Here is an 18,604-nt window from a genome sequence, read left to right as displayed (position 1 = left end):
GACTTATCAAAGGGCTTTTGTACTATAACATACTTAATGGTACTACTACTATGAAGGGATTCAAAACAAAACCATTTGTAAAATTTTGATCCAGTGGCAATGCAAAAATATATCCACTTTCTTTTAAAAAAATCTCTCCAAATATGTTCTTTAAATTGTAGGATCATGTCTTTTTAAAAACTAATGGTAATAATTGAGTTATAGAAATAATTTGCTCCACTGAATTCCTTCAGCTCTAGAAAGGGAAAGTAAGAGACCTAGGGAATGAATTCAATATGTCTAGTAAACTAGACATAAATATGCCCAGTGACTAGCACCTAAACCACTTCCATAATATATTATGCAACCTTAAAATGTAGCCTCAGTCATCTCTGTTTGTAAGTTTGGAAATCTAATATTTAATACATCTAATAATCTAATATATATATTTTTATATTGATATATCTAAATATCTATATCTTTAACATGTGTTTAACACAGTATGTGATAACACTATATTATAAGTAATACTCTTTCAGTGGGGCATGATTCATATTTATAAAACTATAGAATAATAGAAGTCTGCTTGCATGAGTTATATTAGCCTATATTACCTTTGTTAAAAGGATAATACTGTATATTGTTACTAGAAAGGTGGTTTACTATGTATATTAGTGATTTGCTTACACCAGGGGACCCCAACCTTTCTTACTCGTGAGTCATAGTGAAATGTAAAAAGACTTGGAGAACAACACAAGCACCATAAAAGTTCATGGAGGTGCCAAATAGAGGGTTGGCTATTAGGTAGCCTCTATGCACACTATCAGCTTACAGGGGCTTTATTTGGTAGTAAATCTTGTTTTTATTCAACCAAAACTTCCCACTAAATCAACATGTTGCCCCCGAGCCACTGGTTGGGGATCACTGGCTTACACATATTAAATATCTGCTTTCTATTTATATCTGTCTATTTACTATCTATTTCTACATAAACAAGAGCTGTTATGATGGTTGCATACAGTTTTTAGCAATCGTGAAGCTACATTAGCCCCTTGGAAGGCCAAATTGTTTTTGTAATGTAATGCATGGTCTGCAGTATGGTCTTGTCCAAGAGGCTAGGCCTTCCATATGTAATTTAGATTTTCATTAGTAATTTAATTTCTGTCATAGTTGATGATAAATTCACTGCCAAATGCTCTTTAAATTTCAAAATAGTGCTGTTCTGCTGTTGTATTCAATTATTTTGAAGACTATTTTATCATATACCAAGGCCATATATTCAAACGCAGTGCTGTAAAGGTGTGGTGAATCTTTCAGCCTCTTTTCAATTGGAGTAAAAAACACCCTTGTCTGCCTGTCATTGCTTCTGTGTTCAGTGTTCAGTTTTCTTTTGAATGACAGTGGTGGTTCTGTCATTAAAGTAATCATGCATTTCCAGTTTGTAATTTAGAAAAAAAATTAAAAAAGATATGAAGATATCATTACTGGGATATAATTACTTGGAATATTTAGAGCCAAATACATTTAAAGGAGAACTAAATCCTAAAAATGAATGAGTCTCGTCAAAATGGGCGCGGTCACATAGAATTGGGCACGGGTATGGCAAAAAAGGGGAAGGTTGCTGCAAAATAGGCACGGTCGCGACAAAAGATGCACATGACAAAAAAAATATGCATGCGACCAAAAAGATGCATTCCGTGGATTTTCCATCGTTTTGTGAATTATTTGACGAAGCGAAACAGAACAGATTCGCTTATCAGTAGTCGTCACAAATTATCCAGCAGAAAATAAGGTCTGTGTCATATAAACTGATGCTACAGAATTGATTATTAAATTCTGATGCTAGTTGCATAAGTTTCTGGACTACCATGTAGTAATTATCTGTATTAATTTCTAATCAGCCTTGTATAGTGACATTTATATTCTATATATACTGTATGTTGTTAGTTGGCTCCAAAGCTCAGGTAACTGACAGCAGCACAGAGCATGTGCAGTAAATCTGTGGTTGCCTTGGGCTGTACCACAATTCTAGTCAGGCTTTAGTTATCCTTTAATGATATACATTGTGGCATCATTATATTAACTAGAAAACACAAATTCATACAAAGAAACACTAGCCAGCAAAAGCAGGGGAATAGACGACAAGAGCATACTGGAAAGGATTATTATTAACAGCTAGGATTATTATTAACAGCTAACACAGGATGAGATTTTCTCTATAAGCAGCAACTGAATAAAATGACTAGTCTATTTAGTCATATGACATAATACAAATATGAACATTATGAAACTATTTCAGAAAAAATGAAGAAAAAAATAAAGAAAAGAAATATAATAATCAACCAATATTAGCATGAAAAAAATGTATTTTCCTTGGTGTACAAAAAACATACCCATGAAATCCTTCTGTGCAAATTAAACAAATTTACATCTAGTAACATCTTTATTGTCACTTTAGAGTCTAAGCTCTGGGATGTACATGCTGTAAAATAAATGAGAGTGATAATATTAAACTACTATGTTGGCAGGAAGGTCGCAATTTGCTTTTTAGGTCTAGAGCAGACTAGTGCACATACATAATGCAACACATTACTTAATCAGGTTCAGCTTACTCTAATGGCTTGCCTGTAATTATTGACCTGACTGCCAACAGAACAATGAAGATAATTTTTATATAGCTGTAATGCACATTGTATGAACTCCGGCAACTTTATCACGGAATCACATTTGTCTGGTGCTTTGGCTTTAAATATCTAAGTATCATTAACTGCAGCAAATTGATTTTTCCTCATAATACCAGAATTACAATCTAATTTTTTCTTTATTTCTGTAGGATTAGAGACAGGTGTACACAATTCTGTTATACATCCAGCATTTTTGTTATGTGTCCCTTAATAACAATAACCCAAGGCTTCTTATGCTATGGAACTTGTACCTTTATGGATTCACAGACTACAGCTAGGAGAATTTTCTCCAATTTATTTTCCTCTCAGGTACTTGTACAGTTTGCAGGGTATTTTTTTACTGCTGTATTGTCAGTTGGTTAGCATAGGAATAAAAAGCTATAAAGACTATAGGAGGAGGTGGATGTGCTCTTGGGTTTCAGTTATTGCTTATTTGCTCATATCGGAGGAAAGGACAGTGCAATAAAAAGGTCATGAATCTGTGAAATGCTCATAGCTAACCACAACTCAGATGTCTAACAAAGTTAATCAAATAGCTTTTCAAAATTAGTGCTTAGTTCTGACAAAAATAGAAAACATTATTTCTTGCTTGTTTTATATAAAACATCATAGCAGGAAGATTGTGGATGTTGAGTGCTAGAGTACAAAATTGTGGTGTGTATTGTTGCTTTGCATCATGGCTGCTCGTTCACTTTGACCCATGGTATGACCTCTCATTTTGTCTCATAACTGCCATTGAATATTCTGGTTGTGGGTTATTATGGGGTTTGGGGTTTTAAATAATTGTATATGGAAGCGCTGGATAACTTTTTGATCACCCTATGCCACTATAGTTTATTCTACAAGTATAGATAATTGCTAGATAAATATGCTTTAAAGAAGCAATCCCCAACCAGTGGCTCGTGAACAACATGTTGCTCCCCCCCGTTTGCTCATCAAAGCAGGAGCTAATTTTAAAATTCCAGATTTGGAGGAAAGTTTTAGAGCCATAAAGACACTAGTTTACTCAAAGCAGAGCTTTCTGCAGACTGATAGTCTACATAGGGCTACTAAACATCCAATCACAGCTCTTATTTGACAACACCCATATACTTTTTCATGCTTGTGTCGCTCCCCAACACTTTTTACAAGTGTGGCTCATGGGTAAAAAAAAGTTGGGGAACCCTTGCTTTAATGCATGGGATTATGTTTAAAATTATTTATAGAAAAGACCCACACTCTAAGTTTAAGAACTGTGCATATTTTCTGTAATTTTTTTGATAATTTGCGTGACTTTTTCATACTTTGCAACAATTTGTGCATCAAAATCATATTTTTCGCAATGAGTATGAATTCATTCAAGCTTCGGCATTGTGACTTTCCTTTGGCCAGGTTGCAGCTGCAGAGTGTCATTGTGTACTATGGGAGGCTTCCAAAAACATGCACAGAAGTTTAAAAGTCCGAAAGTTTTTTGCACCGTACAGATACGAAAATCTAGTAACTTTCGGATGCTACCACAATATTTTTGTACGACCACGATGCAAATTTTCGTATAATTAACGCACATCAGAAATTATTGTGGTTAGTCTGAATTTTTTCCAATCATGTTTTTAATTGGCGAAAATTCGCACTTTGATAAATGTGCCCCTAAGTGATCATATCTTATGACATAGCATAATACACTGTTTACTATCTCCAAGTTACATACATGTTATCATAAGATGGTACCATTTACTTTATAAGGTAGTGGTACTGTATACAAGAACTAACAGTAGCTACCACAAAAGCTTGTGTAGATTTTTATAGTCTGGCGTAATTGTCGTAGTTCAAAAGGGCTTATATGGCAAAGTTGATCAATAGCAATCACAGCACAGATAAAGGCAGGGACACCTGGGGAAAGCATATTATTAAGTAAATGTGGTTGATTCACCACAAAAGAACCACCAAGTATCTGTATTACAACTATAGCTTATTATGGTATGCCTAAAATATTGAGACAATGTAGCATTAAGCTCTTTAGGTATCCATTTACAAGATGTCGGTAGCCTTTTTGTTAGTTAAATGACCTGAACAAAAATCTTAAATTGCTGAGCTTTAAAAACAAAGCTTGAACTGAAATGTTTTCTTTGGCCAGAAATCTAATCTTTTCACTCTTACGGCACCCAGACGTAACAGTGAGGGTATGTATACAGGTCGTAGTGTTTACGGTCTTAAGATAAAATACGAGAACTCTGTTGTTCAATAAAATATAGAGTTCTTTTAAATGAAAGAAAAATACAAGGTATCATATCGCTTTTCAAATATACTCACTTGTTATGTCTTCAGAAATTCTAAATTTAAACAGAACTTATATAAACATTCTCATGGCTTAGACTAGAGGAAAGCAAAGAGCCGGCACTTTGCCATAATCACTCTATATTCTATTTCTGTTCTCCAGTGTAACGTTTTCAAGCAGGTTCTGTTCCTTCAACATTTGTAAAACTTCTGAAATCTTCTTTGAGATGATCAAAATATCTTCTGAGGTAACAACTAAGGGGGACATCTATTAATGCACGAATGCTCCGAGCGCGACAATTTCATACCTTGCACAACAATTTCGTACTTTGTGGCAAAATTTTGCGACAAAATTGTATTGTCGCGCCGAGTACGAACGTTTCGGATTCATTCAAGCTTCGGTATTGTGACTTTCCTTGGGCCAGGTTGGAGCTGCAGGGTGCCATTGAGTCCTATGGGAGGCTTCCAAAATCATAGAGACATTTAAAGGCTTTTACCTTTTCATTGTAAGGTTTATTGAATGAAATATTCAGTTTATTTGACTGAATGCATTCAATTGATAAAATAAATAAATAAATAAATAAACAAATAAATATATATATATATATATATATATATATATATTGAATTGATTTTAAAGCCAGCTGCTTTATTTTGTGCATCCATTTTGAATTGGCATGTAAATGCCTGTTTTATGAGCAGAGAGAGCTTTTATTTTTACTTACTATATATTTTATCCCACCCATAGAAACCAATAATTTCCCTTACTATATGTTTTAATCAACCCACAGAAACCATTTTATCTGAAGCAGTCTTGTCACCCTTCTTAAATGGAAACCATGTAATACATCTCTGAAAGCTGATTATTTTTATTTCTGAAACTTTTTTCAGTTTTGTTCATCTCAGCATTTTGGTGCCCTGAGTAGATGTTCTGTAACAGGTTGAAATGTGTGTTTATTTCGTATTTGATATTCACTGGAATTGTTAATGCTTTTATTTATTTGGCTTCTATAATTTCCTTTAATATAAGTGAAATATGTTTGTTATTTCATTCATATAACATGATCAGCATAGAAAAAGATTCTCTTGCACATTATGACAGCAACTTAGCCACAGAGGCTTATTTAACAACATTTGAAAAGATTTTTGAAAAAAATTATAATTCAAATAAAGGTGACAGTTGTAGAAAACTTAAATAAATGCACCAAACACATATTCTACTCATTATTTTCAATTGATCTACAAAAAATAAGAAAATTAAAAAAAAAAACTCAAAAATCTCAAAGTGCAAAGATTGCTAACCTTTTGATTAGAAAACCACTATTGACTTGACCTCACTACATGAACTCACAAGCTTTTAGATGTTGAAGTTTTAATAAATACTTAAAGGAACAGTAACACCAAAAATGAAAGTTTTTTAAATCAATTAAAATATAATGTACTGTTGCCCTGCACTGGTAAAAGTTGTGTTTTTGCTAGAGTAACGCTAATATAGTTTATATAAATAAGCTGGTGTGTGGCCATGGGGACAGCCCCCCAAGCTGGAAAAATGGAGAAAAGGCACAGGTTACATAGCAGATAACAGTTAACCTCTCTAGAATACAATAGTGTTTTATCTGTTATCTGATATGTGCCTGTGCCTTTTCTCCTTTGAATGGCTGCCCCCATTGCTACAAAGCAACTTTGTTTATATAAGTTTCTGGGGAAAACACCCCAGTTGTACCAGGGCAGGGCAGCAGTACGTTATATTCTAATTACTTTCATACACTTTCATTTTTTGGCATTACTGTTCCTTTAAAGTGCAAATTTTTAAAACTATAATTCAGATTTGTTTTTTAATTTGAATGTTGATTAATCAGTCCCTTTGTTGTGTGAAATGTAACTGCCTCCTATAGGCTCAGGCAGATGTAAAACTAAATTTAAATTAATTGAAACAAATACATGCCTACACAACTAAGGGAGATATATACTCATCTAGATTCAAATCATTAACAGAAAGGTGAAGGTATTTTGTGCCCTGTGTTTTTTTTTTATAATGGTATGCAACAGGGAGACATAGAAGGTGCAGAGTATTTATGGGAAACTAATTTTTCTGATAAAAGTCACCAACACAAAAGAGATCACATATGTCATGGCCTCCATTATTTTTTTTTCTAAAGTTTGAATGTGAGACCACTAGACGCTTACAGACGGATTTTCCCCAATCTATAGACTATTCTTATTTCCATTGTCTTATCCTAGTCTTATCTTGGATTACGGAACATCAGTACCCTCTGACAACATCTGCTGCTAGAGGTAGAATGGGAACAGCAGGCGTGACAAACCTTCCTTCTGCAGCTGTTCTTTGCTGCAGGATGTCTTTGAATCATCACACTTTGGATGAAAGGTGTCTCTTATATGAACCTCAAGGGATGCTTTCCATTCTCTAAAGTGAAAAAATTGTGTACTAGGCCTTGAACAAAACCTTTTATAAAAAATCCTTTGCTTTAAAAAATAAGACATTCTGCCATAATTGCATATAAACATATGTATATTCTTTGTGCTGCCCTTACTGTTGTGTGTAGAAGCTAGGTAGCACAAATAATCACATGCCACTGATCAGGTTCTTGGACCAAAAACACAGATTTATTACCATGGTTTTGCAATAGGAAATGTTAAATCTTTTGAGGAACATAATATTGGTTAATGCATCATCTTTTCCTAATTTAAAAGTAATGTATCTTACAGCATTTTACAGACAATGTTTAATCCTTTACAGCAACGTAAACACCAGTTTAGAAAGTTTAATTATAGTCAAACTTTGCCATTATTCTTTCACATAATCTGTCCATCTCATAGAAATTATTGACTATATAGCAAGAGTTGTTCCTTCTACTGAAAATGTTGTCTTTAATATTGAATTTGTGTTTCAGCCTGTTTGTAAAGTGAAAGCATTTTATGTATGGATATAGTCATTTCTCATCTTGGGGAACTTGAGCTTGTCACCTGTTCAAGACTCTTATAAACAGAAGATGCTCAAGAAGAGGGTTTCCTGGTCTTTGGTATTTTAATTCTGTTATAACAAAATCACAATTTAGAGGGACAGTTGTACCTTTAACTGGCACTATTCCTCTCTTCATCATCCATTTATTAATTTGTCCTATGAAAAATGAATTTATAGGAACTGTATTCTGTACAAAGAAATTAAAATGGATTTAACTAAGTAAAATCTACACCTGTGTTTATTTTAAGGTTAATATCTGGAAACAGGTTATTCTATGAAAATACATTTTTATTTCCAACATTTGCATTTTCACAGTTCATCCACACCTTTCTTCGATTTAATATGCGCAGTGATGATCAAGAGTGTTGTACAGAAAACCTGTTGTTTTGCAAATTGTCTGATCCTTTATGGATCACTGATTTTGTGCTCAATTCTGTGTACCAATAAAAATGATGCTTTATAACTTATATTGCTGCATAGAAGTTCTTAATGCATTTAGGCAGTGATTATGCATTTTTCAGGGCTGATGTACAGCATTTGTGTTTTTTACAGAACATTTATTTAAATTTAATAATAATGTTTTAAAATTATTTAGTTTATATTTAAGCCAGGGTTACACCCTAATCACTTTTGTGTTGTATAAAATACCCTTTAACAGTAATGTCTAAAAATGTGTGTTTTGAAGTAATTATAAAATAATGTACTGTTGCCCTACACTGGTAAAACTGAATGGCTGCCCCCAAGGCTATAGAGCAGCTTATTTATATAGAACCATAAAAAAGTCCATGTGTGTAGCTGTATTATGGCATATATATATATACAAGTTGTGCTCTGTACGGTACTACTTCTGCTTATAAGACACCACTGTACTCACATATTCTGCAACGTACAACAATTATGGTGTTTTTTTAGGATCTGAGCTGAGCACTTTAAAATGGGGGTCACTGAAACATTTGCTGAGATCTTAATAATGCACCATTTATTTTATGTTGTATATGAATCCATTTGAATTGTGTTGTATTGATCTTATTTATATAAATTATGATAGTATTTCTAAAGCAAACACACAAGTTTTACTAGTGCAGGTCAGCAGTACAATTTTTGGTATGACCGAATTTGTCCTCTTTGCACTTCAGCCGAAAATTTGGGAAACTGCGGAAAAAAACGGCATGAAATGGCAAAAAATTAAAGTAATGTAACTACTGCACAACTTTTTTTGAAGTGACCGTGCCTATTCAGATGCAACCGAGATGTATTTGACATGACCAAAACATTTCCTCCTGCACGAAATGCAAAATTTTGCAGCAAATCCATGCCTGCTGAAAAATCGAGCTCTTCACTATACATTATATTTTAATTACTTAAAAAATACTTTAATTATTTCTGGTGTTTATGTAATTATGGCTATTTTAGTTGTTAAGATTGAGTTACAAGACCTTGACAAAGACTCTCCTTTTTGTTCCCTTGTGTTTTATAAGTTATTAATTCATTCAGTCACCTGTATATATATTGATTGAACAAAATCATTTGATTAACATGCTAAATATAAAGCAATGTATCAGTCCCTGCTTAAGGAATGGTACATAATGAAATCTGGTGATTAAAATCAGTTAAATAAAAATAATTAATTAATAGCTGCTTCTGAGTAAGTGCCACTGTGTATGCCATAAGATTACTGTCACTATTACATTAGTCTTATAATTCATTATTCTTATATCAAGTGTTTTTTAGAGCAAGTCTTTTTTTAGGTCTATATTTGCAAAATTCTGCGTCATAAAAAGAACTATATAAATAGCCTATATGTATGTATAAGTAATTCAGTTATTCAGTCATTCTGTATGTGAGATGCTGGGAGCACAAGGTCAGCATCAACTGAAGGACCACAAATTGGACATCCCTGAATTAATGTAACACTAAACTGCAGTTTAGATATTCACTCAGTTAGCTAGATTTTAAGGGGTAGTTTGGGCAATTTGGTGCAACCACAAATTTTTTTGATGCACAATGAATTTTTCCATGGCAAATTTTTGCCAAAGTTTTGCAAAACAAATCGCCAATGGCAAAATGCGGAAATTCACTGTGAATCCATGAGTGAAAAAATTCACTCATCACTAATGGGGAAGCCTACATTCTGTATGCAACCTCCACTCATGAGTATAGTGCTGCTGAACACAAGCAGTAATGTATTCACATTCATTTAACTTTTGTACAGGATTGAAGATTAGTTTAAATGGGAAGAATCCTGAATGAGCGAGAAAATGAATCTGTTTTGAAGTGCTGGTTTTGGTTATCATTAATACCTAGATCATTATGCAGGTGTCAGTAAAGTTTCTCCAATGCATGAATTTACACATCTTACAATGGAAATTTTGTCACCTAAAATATTTGCAAACCAGTTGTGGTATTTGACCAAACTGTATTATTCATTAGCTGAGCGAAACAGTCCCTTGTAGCAACAATCAAGCAATTAATTATGGCTTTATGGGAATTTGGGAAACTGGGCAGGAGGTTTTGACCTGGGCAGCCCTTCCGAAAACTGGGCTGTCCTTTTCAAAACCAGACAGGTGGCAACCGTATCCTTATGTCTCTCATGGTAGGACAAATAGTGGGTTGAGCAAAAATGGCTTATAGCTATAGACAAAAAATGCAGGATCCAAGTGAGACTTTGTAATAAGGAACATGTTTCTGATTTGATTTTATATCATAAACAGTGCTTAGTAGTACAGTGTATAGCAAGTTCTTTGAAGGAATACTAATAATTGCTGCTAATATGGATCCATACTATTAGGGGCAGATTTATCAAAATGTGAGATAAGAGCTCACCCCAGAAAAGTTCACTCACGTTCTATTAATTTCTATGGTAATAATTTTTTTATAAACCCATAGAACCCACAGAATTCAGAACTTTTTTGCCTGTACTACTTATGTTTCCTATGTGCATAGGACAGTTTAGTAAAGAAAAAAAAAAGGTATAAAGGGACACTATAATAATCTGATATAAGAAGGAAATGCATGATCACTCGTGTGTGACAAATGTTAGGCACCCCAGTCATTATAATCGCTTGAGATTAAACCTGAGAACCCGTGCCAGCTCTCAGTTTGCTGAAAACTGGCCCGGGTACTTCTGTAAGAGAACCAAGAAGAAATCTTTTTCTGCTTTTATTTTTGTTGCGGTCAGGGCATGAATGTGCATGGCAGTGAAGTGAAAAGCTGCTTTTTGCTTCTAAGTTTGAATTTTCATACTGCACATGTGCACCTGGACCAGAACTTAGAGAACATCCAAAAAGAAGAATAAGGTAGCTTTCTGTGGCACTCCTACATAAGTACCTCTGACCAGTGCAGTTTTCAGTAACCAGGAGCATTGGCCCCGGGGTCTTAGGTGAATGATTAGAATTACTGGAGGGGATGATTATAACATTCCTTCTCATTTAAAGTCTTTACATCTGTGATGCATATTTAAAGTACAGATGTTAGCACCAGGCATCCATTTAACCCATACCATCTTTCTTCTTAGTAGAACACAAGATTTGCCACATGAAATACTGTACCACTTGTTGTTTAAAGTTAATAAAAACAAACTTGTTTTGGTGCAATTAAATGAAATGTAATTCAGGCATAACCAGCTACCCAAGTTAGTCCATTCTCCAAGCTTGGTGAGTAATAGTGTTAATTTCATATCATTGAACACCTCCCTTTTCCCCTTTCTGCAAGCTGCGCACTTGCTACCCTGCTGTCTGTTTTTCCTTGGTAAGGTTCAGTTCTAATTATGTTGATTTTCATCATCCCACCCCCTCATGGAAGCTTATTAGTTTGAATATTTTTTATTTATTATCATTTCACCAAACTCCTGCTAGCATTTCCAATTACTCTCACCGCTTCCTTGTAATTGTCTTTCCATAATGGCTCTGAAACAATTGCACTAAATGAGGTGGCTCCAGCAAGATGAGAGTTTCACTTCATTAAAGGCTAATGTATTCTCAGTTCCAGCTCTGTGGGGCCTGGCTTGAAAGTAAGACATTTAAACAGCTTCTTTTTTATTTTATGGGGAGCTACTTTCAGCCACAGACTTTATAATATTTTCTTTATTTTGGTGGCCTGATTTGAGGTTAAGGAATGTTTTGTATGTAACAGCAGCATTTCACGCTATTAATTATGGTTGCCCGCCCATTTACTCATTCCTTAATTTGTAGGCCTGTGGCTGATTTGAAAATCTTCTGCTGAGCAAGGTCCAAGCTATTAACCCTTCAGTTCCGGAAGATTCAGTTTCAGGATTAACAAACAAGTCTCTCTCATTCCTTATAAATGTACCAGAATTAAGGGTTGACCAACAGCCAAATTACATTGTGATTTTTGTTGATTTTTTTTGTTAGTAGTTATATGATAAAAAGCAAATGAGTGTATTCTGATCCCTGAGGCTGTAATACATGCAAACAGCATGTGGATATTCAGATACATTACAGATGTTCCATTCTTCCATTTTACAATCTTCACTTTAGCTAATGATTCTGTATTATCTTAAGTGAGTATTGAAAAGGGCAGCCTAAAGAGAGTGAATAGCTTAAATAAGTTGAAAAAGGCACGTTATGTGTGTATTGTAAAAAAAAAAAAAATGGAATAAAAAGTACGTATCATAAAAGTTTAGTGCTGAATTTATAGGCATTAGTTATAGGGATGCACCAAATCCACATTTTTCGGATTTGGGTGAAACCCGAATCCTTAGTGACAGATTCGTCCGAATACCAAATATGAATCGCACATTAGGTCCCTGAAGGGTCAAATTTTCAACTTCTGTGTTTACGTAAGTTTAAGTATTCGGATTTGGTTTGGTCAGGAGCGTGGATTCGGTTAAATGGGAATCCTGACACAAAGGGCAGAATCTTGGCAATCTCGAAATGAATCCTGGATTCGGTGCATCCCTAATTAGTTATAATTACCTTGATTTTATAGTTTTGGTCTCTTAATTATTTATTGAATTTCACTTAGTAACAAAACACTACATGTAAATACACGTCATATACTAGTCTTTGCAGCCACCCACTGCAATTCACAAGCAATTCACTACTTTGCATTCAAATTATTGTCCATTTTAGTAAAGCAGTTATAATCTGAAAAAAGCTTTTTAAAGTTGGGATGGCATCACTTATGGGTCACCAATGCCCGTTGATAATGGCATTGGTATCTGATTCACAAGTCATTTGAGGCTGACCCTTGGCCTGTTGGTACTACCAGTGTACCCTGTGTCTGGACGTTGTGTCTATGACAAGTTTATCAAACAGGCTGAGAGGTTTCATTACCAAATGATGCTCCCTAGATGCTAGGGATCATGTTGATCACTTTAGTAAATGACAAATGAGGCCTTGTTCCTTTGGTAACTTGTTGGCAGCAGTTTACTTTGGTTTTACTAATGGGGCTGAATGACCTGGAGCATAGTGTAGGGAAGCAGGGCATGATGGGGCTAGGAGGGCAGACTGCCCCCCTTCCCCCTTCCTCCTTCCTCTTTATTGGCCATTGAGAGCCTTGGATATTTCCCGGGCATCATAGCAGGGGGAGGGGCTCTTAAGGGGCAGTCCTACCTTCCAGACGGCAGGAGGATCAGCAGCTTGCAACGTCCCACCCTCCCTCCCTTATAGAAGTGGGTTGTTGTAGATGGTACCTTACTCCTTGCCCCCAGGGGGAAGTTTATGGGGTACTTGTCAAGAAGAGTGTAACCCGGTTGGCCTGTGGTCCTGATTGGAAGGCAGCTAGCCTCAGTTTAGGTTGGGGGAAAAGGAGGCAGGAACCAGGCATTACATTTGGGCACAGGGCCAGTCCCTTGGAGGCAAGTAAGGATTGCTGGTTACTGTAAATGTTTGTTATACAAACGGTTTTGTTACAAGTAAATAATGTTACAGATGTTAACAGATAAGTTTTATTGTTAATAAATAAATAACTGCGGCCTTCTCTTCCCAGCTACAGTGTCCAAATATGTTGTTTGGCAGGAAAGGGTTAGGGGTGTGGGGTTTAATGGGGGGGGGGGTAAGGGTTGCAGGCTCAACACTGCACCTGTCATGGATATACAAAAAAAAATTCAGCAAGGTCCCAGGCCCCCACCCAACGTCCTTCCCAGAGTGCGCGTAATTTAACGCATTGGGAGTCGGGTCTGGGCCACCGGGGCCCACCGGGATTTTTCCCGGTGTCCCGGCGGACCAGTCCTACCCTGTTTGTGTATATAATGCATAGCCACAGATCAGCCATCCAAAATTTTGGGCCCTACGCAAGTTATTTATATGGGGCCCCCCCATGAACACAAATGCGCAGTATCAAACTATTGTGTCCAATATAAACATCTGATGTTACTTTATAATAAGCAGTTCATATAAAGAGTTCAACTGATTAATATGGTAATTAGTCATTCAGTTTATTGGTTGTCAGTGGAGTTTGCCTTAAGTTTAACCCCTTCCCACCTTCCTGCCCCTGCTCTGCGACAGAGGCAGGCCAAGTCGGCAGGGCGCCCTAGGCTTTCTTTGAAAGTAACGTAAGTTTTTGCATAAGTTACATAAACTGCGTAAGTTTAGGGGCCCAGTGATATTGCTATGGGGCCCAATAACTAGTCAGTAGTAGTTCATAAAAATAAGAAATATAATTAATGTGCTAATATGTTAGTATTTTGATTAAGGGGTCAGTGGAGTTTACACATAAGTTACACACCTTTCTTTAAAAGTAACATAAGTTTTTGCATAAATTATGTTAATGATGATGCTGTGGGGCTCAATAACCATTCCCCTGCTGTAAAGTTCATGTAGGAGACACTCATATAATTAATTAAATGGATTCTTATATAAACAGCTGATGTTACTCAATAAGAAGAAGTTCATATAAATAGTTAAAATGAATAATGAATTTTCAGTCAGTTTATTGGGGGCAGTGGAATTTACCTTAAGTTTTTTTAATTTGTTGGTGGTCAGTGGAGTTTGTCCCTGCAAAGCTTCTCTGCATTGTTTTTTCTTGATACACAAGTTACTTCAATGTCTAGGCAAGTTCCGTAGGTTTCTAGGCAGTTACATAAACGATATAGGTTTTGCGTAACTTTATACTTAACTTACGTAATTTGCATAACTTCCGCAATGCTCCTGGTCCCCCTCTAAGAAAGAAGATTTCATGGGGTCCGGCAAACTGTACCCCCTCTACCCCCGATGGCGGCCCTGCACAACAATATACAATACTCTAATCAAAAGTGCAGGTTACTGAAACTAAAGACATGCTTTTCAGTTTTGGCTTCATTATACAAATGCATATCATAGTCTAATATGTAGGTGGACAGTGCTTTTTAATTTCCCCACAGCTTTGCTTTTTATTGGCTAATGAAATGCATGCACTGAAATTAGTCATCAAGGATTAATAACCTAGTTAAGCTCTTGGATCTGTAATTAAACAATTAATTTTCTCTATTAGCTAGAGCTATGTTCCAATTCACATTCAGTATTTTTAATCAATTCATCTGTTGCTCCCTTCGTCAGTTTTTTTTCTTATTAGGAACCTAGACAACTCAGGAACAATAAAAAAAATACAGAGCAATTTCTGAGGTGACTCAATAAAAATAAAACATCAGGCTATAAAGATAAAATAAACAAGCTTGTTGCTAGAGACACAAAAAGAGATTTTACTCAAAATCAATGCTACAAAAGCAGCAACATATTTTGGCTCTAGCTCAGATGTATGGACTTCCTCTGCCTGATTTAATAAAGAGTTAATGATGCCTTAATCCACTTATTTATAGTGATGAGCAAATCTTTCCTGTTTCACTTCCTTGTAATATTCACAAATCTGCTGAAAAATTCTTATTCAAAGGTGAAAAATTAGCTAAATGCACTGAAGTCAATGCGCGTGTTTTTTTTTTTTCACTTCTACCATGAGTCAATTTTTTCTTATGCCCGAAACTTTTTTTTACATGCACAACTTTTTGCTCACTCCAAATACATTAAAGCCAGTTGGAGTTTTTTTTCTCAGCTAATTTTTTGTCCACATTTTGCCGCGAATTTATGGTGAAAAAATTCACTCATCGCTACTTATTTTGTTTATTATACTGCATATTTAGAAAGCTAATGTAATACAAGGATGAGATCAACAGTTTAAAAAAAAACCATAGCTAACCTGTGACTCCCCAGCTGCTGAGGAAAAGTAAAGCCCAAGATCCAACAAAAGCTACAGGAGCATTCTGTGCATTGACATTCAGTGTTCCTCACTAAAGCCATCACTATTACTAGTTTTTCATTATTTAAAGAGGCAGTAAATGCTGCAGTCTAGTAGAACATTACGTTTTACAAAGCAAAACACTTTTTTTGTAGCATAGAAAACATATGAGGAGAGCACATCTGTCTTAAGGATAACATTGGAAGGGTGTTGATTGGTGTTGCTTGCAAATAATATGTGTAAGTTGGCTCAAACATGGTCATACACAAGGATGACCATATATATATAATATATATATATATATATATATATATCTTGTGATTACAAAGGGGTGAAATATTGTGTTGATGAAGTTGATGAGTAATCCTTAAAGTCAGGTACTGGGATGTATTAAGAAGAAGAAAAGATGATTTAACAGCTTGTTGTTTGTGAGGAAAAGGTTGCACAGTCCACACTGAAAGAGCTGAGAAAGTAACTGTAAAACATAATTAATTGAAAATACCTGTCTTTCACTAATGTTCCACTAGCTTGGTTTTTGGGTTTTGTTAAGCAGGTCTGAATAAAGCCGATGCAGCCTAGGCTAAAATGTTGTACTTTATTTGCCTATGTATGTTTCCTATAAAAATGCGCACACATAAATGGTGCCCAACAGGACCTGTATGGTTCTGGATATAACAACTGTAATTAGAGCTGGGAGAAACAATTTTGATTTAAATTCCTAGGTGAGTTTTGAAAGGGTAAATAATCCCAGGCTACTGATTGAAAGTGCATATCTGGTGTCAGAAAGCACAATGTACAATAACCTGATTTCTTTTTTACTTCTTAGAGCTGCCTCGTGTGCCAGTTAAAGTGAAGACGTCTCTGGAAAAAAGAAGTAATGTAAGAAGGAAAGGCAATTTATTAAGCAGTAAAGGTAAATATATTATTAAATAATATAATAAAATGAAATTCATATGTTGGTAAATTTTCTAATATGAAATTAGCATCCTACTGCATTACTTAAAATCCAGCACAACAAAACCATGCAGCCTGGTTTGGAATATACTTTAGGTGTCTGTTAGAAAAAAATTGCCTGTCCCTTTACTGCTGAGATGTAAAAATGGACTGTAGTAATTGGGAGGCCAAGGGAAGGGTGGCTTATCTTTAAGCAGGAATGTTTGACTGGAAAGAAACTTAGTCTCCCATGTAAACATGGACTGCGGCCAGGTTATGTGCTTTTCTCATAGACGAAGGATCTGTTTCAGCCCCAGACCACATGTCCAGGGGGAGCAGTTACACGTTGGTTAATTGCAGACAATTCCATTCCTATCCTGGTTATCAGACCTACTGGTCTAGGCTGGATCATTTTCTAGCATGCTATCTTTCTAATTGGCTTGAAAGGGAGTAAAATAAAACTGTGAAAAGCAGAGCATGTTTGCTTTGAGGCTTTAAAAAAAAGTCCAAATTTCATTTGGACGGACACATACTTTTTTTTGCAATATTTCTTCTCTTTTTGGCAGTGACTGTGTTCACAGATTCCAATGGTGCATTCCCATTCCAAAGCTGCAGTTTTTTATACTGCATTTTTATTACTCATGAGTGCATTTTTCACCTGTCATTTTGCAGCGAAATTCCAAATTTTACAATTTTTCATGAAACTGTAGTGGTCACAAAAATGTCAAAAATGTTGTGGTCACGAAAATGAAGCACACGTAAAAAAAGTCATGCGGTAGCCATGTTTCACTAATCTTCAGCCATTCTATGTATTTTTTAGCAGTTTTGCTAATTTTTCGGCAAAGTAAAATGGGATAGCTTCACTCATCACTAATTTTTAGGCACATTTTTAAATTAACAAAATAGGGTTTATTTATGAAATTCAAAGTGCTAAAATGGATGCAAAATTGAGTGTGTGCTAACACTGTTCTCAAAAGTATTTGCAGCCATGCACCCATTCAGCCTGCTCTGACAAACTGAGTTCAACTTTATACATGTATGCTAAAGAGTCATAATTATATTTTGAAATAAAAAGTCCTTTTCTTCTTCACATTGTATTTATTTACAATTGACACACTGCAGTCTTCATACCATAACTCATTTTCTTATTTTTATTTGAGAATGCACACTGTAACATACATTGTTCCTTTATCACTTCTACTAACAATACAGAAAGACAGAAAGGCACTTCATTCACACAATTATGTGTTCCATGCGCAACTCTGGAGACATTAGCAAGTGAAATTCTGGTGATGCGGTCATAGACCAAAAGTTAATCTAATAGTTATACTATTCTGGCAAGAATAAGTAGGTATTAAAATCCACTATTGTTTTAAACTCAGTGCAAGGTTCAATGTTTATATATTTATTCTGGTACAACTTTATTTAATCCTGTAATGGTGTGCATAGTGCAAGCTCTTGCCTCCTTTAAGATGCTCTTGAGCAAGTATTCAGCTATTCTCATTCATAAGCTATGAAACTGCTAGAATGCTTCCACAAAATTAAGGGCTTGCATACAAGTATCTGAAAGCAGCATAAACACTTTTCCCTTATGGGCTTTGCT

General features: G+C 35.3%; 1 protein-coding gene across 3 annotated transcripts in view; it reads left to right on the top strand.

Annotated features, from left to right (window-relative positions):
* pknox2 (PBX/knotted 1 homeobox 2) overlaps nucleotides 1–18,604 on the top strand; it is a 327,926-nt gene that overhangs the window by 24,312 nt on the left and 285,010 nt on the right. For all 3 annotated transcript variants that reach the window (XM_031904840.1, XM_031904839.1, NM_001127427.1), the window contains 1 exon segment: nucleotides 16,895–16,981. The gene's annotated coding sequence lies outside the window, so the exon portion shown is untranslated.

Source organism: Xenopus tropicalis, chromosome 7, assembly GCF_000004195.4.
Source record: "Xenopus tropicalis strain Nigerian chromosome 7, UCB_Xtro_10.0, whole genome shotgun sequence".
In the NCBI taxonomy this organism is placed as follows: Eukaryota; Metazoa; Chordata; class Amphibia; order Anura; family Pipidae; genus Xenopus; species Xenopus tropicalis.
This window is presented reverse-complemented; position numbering and strand designations above follow the sequence as displayed.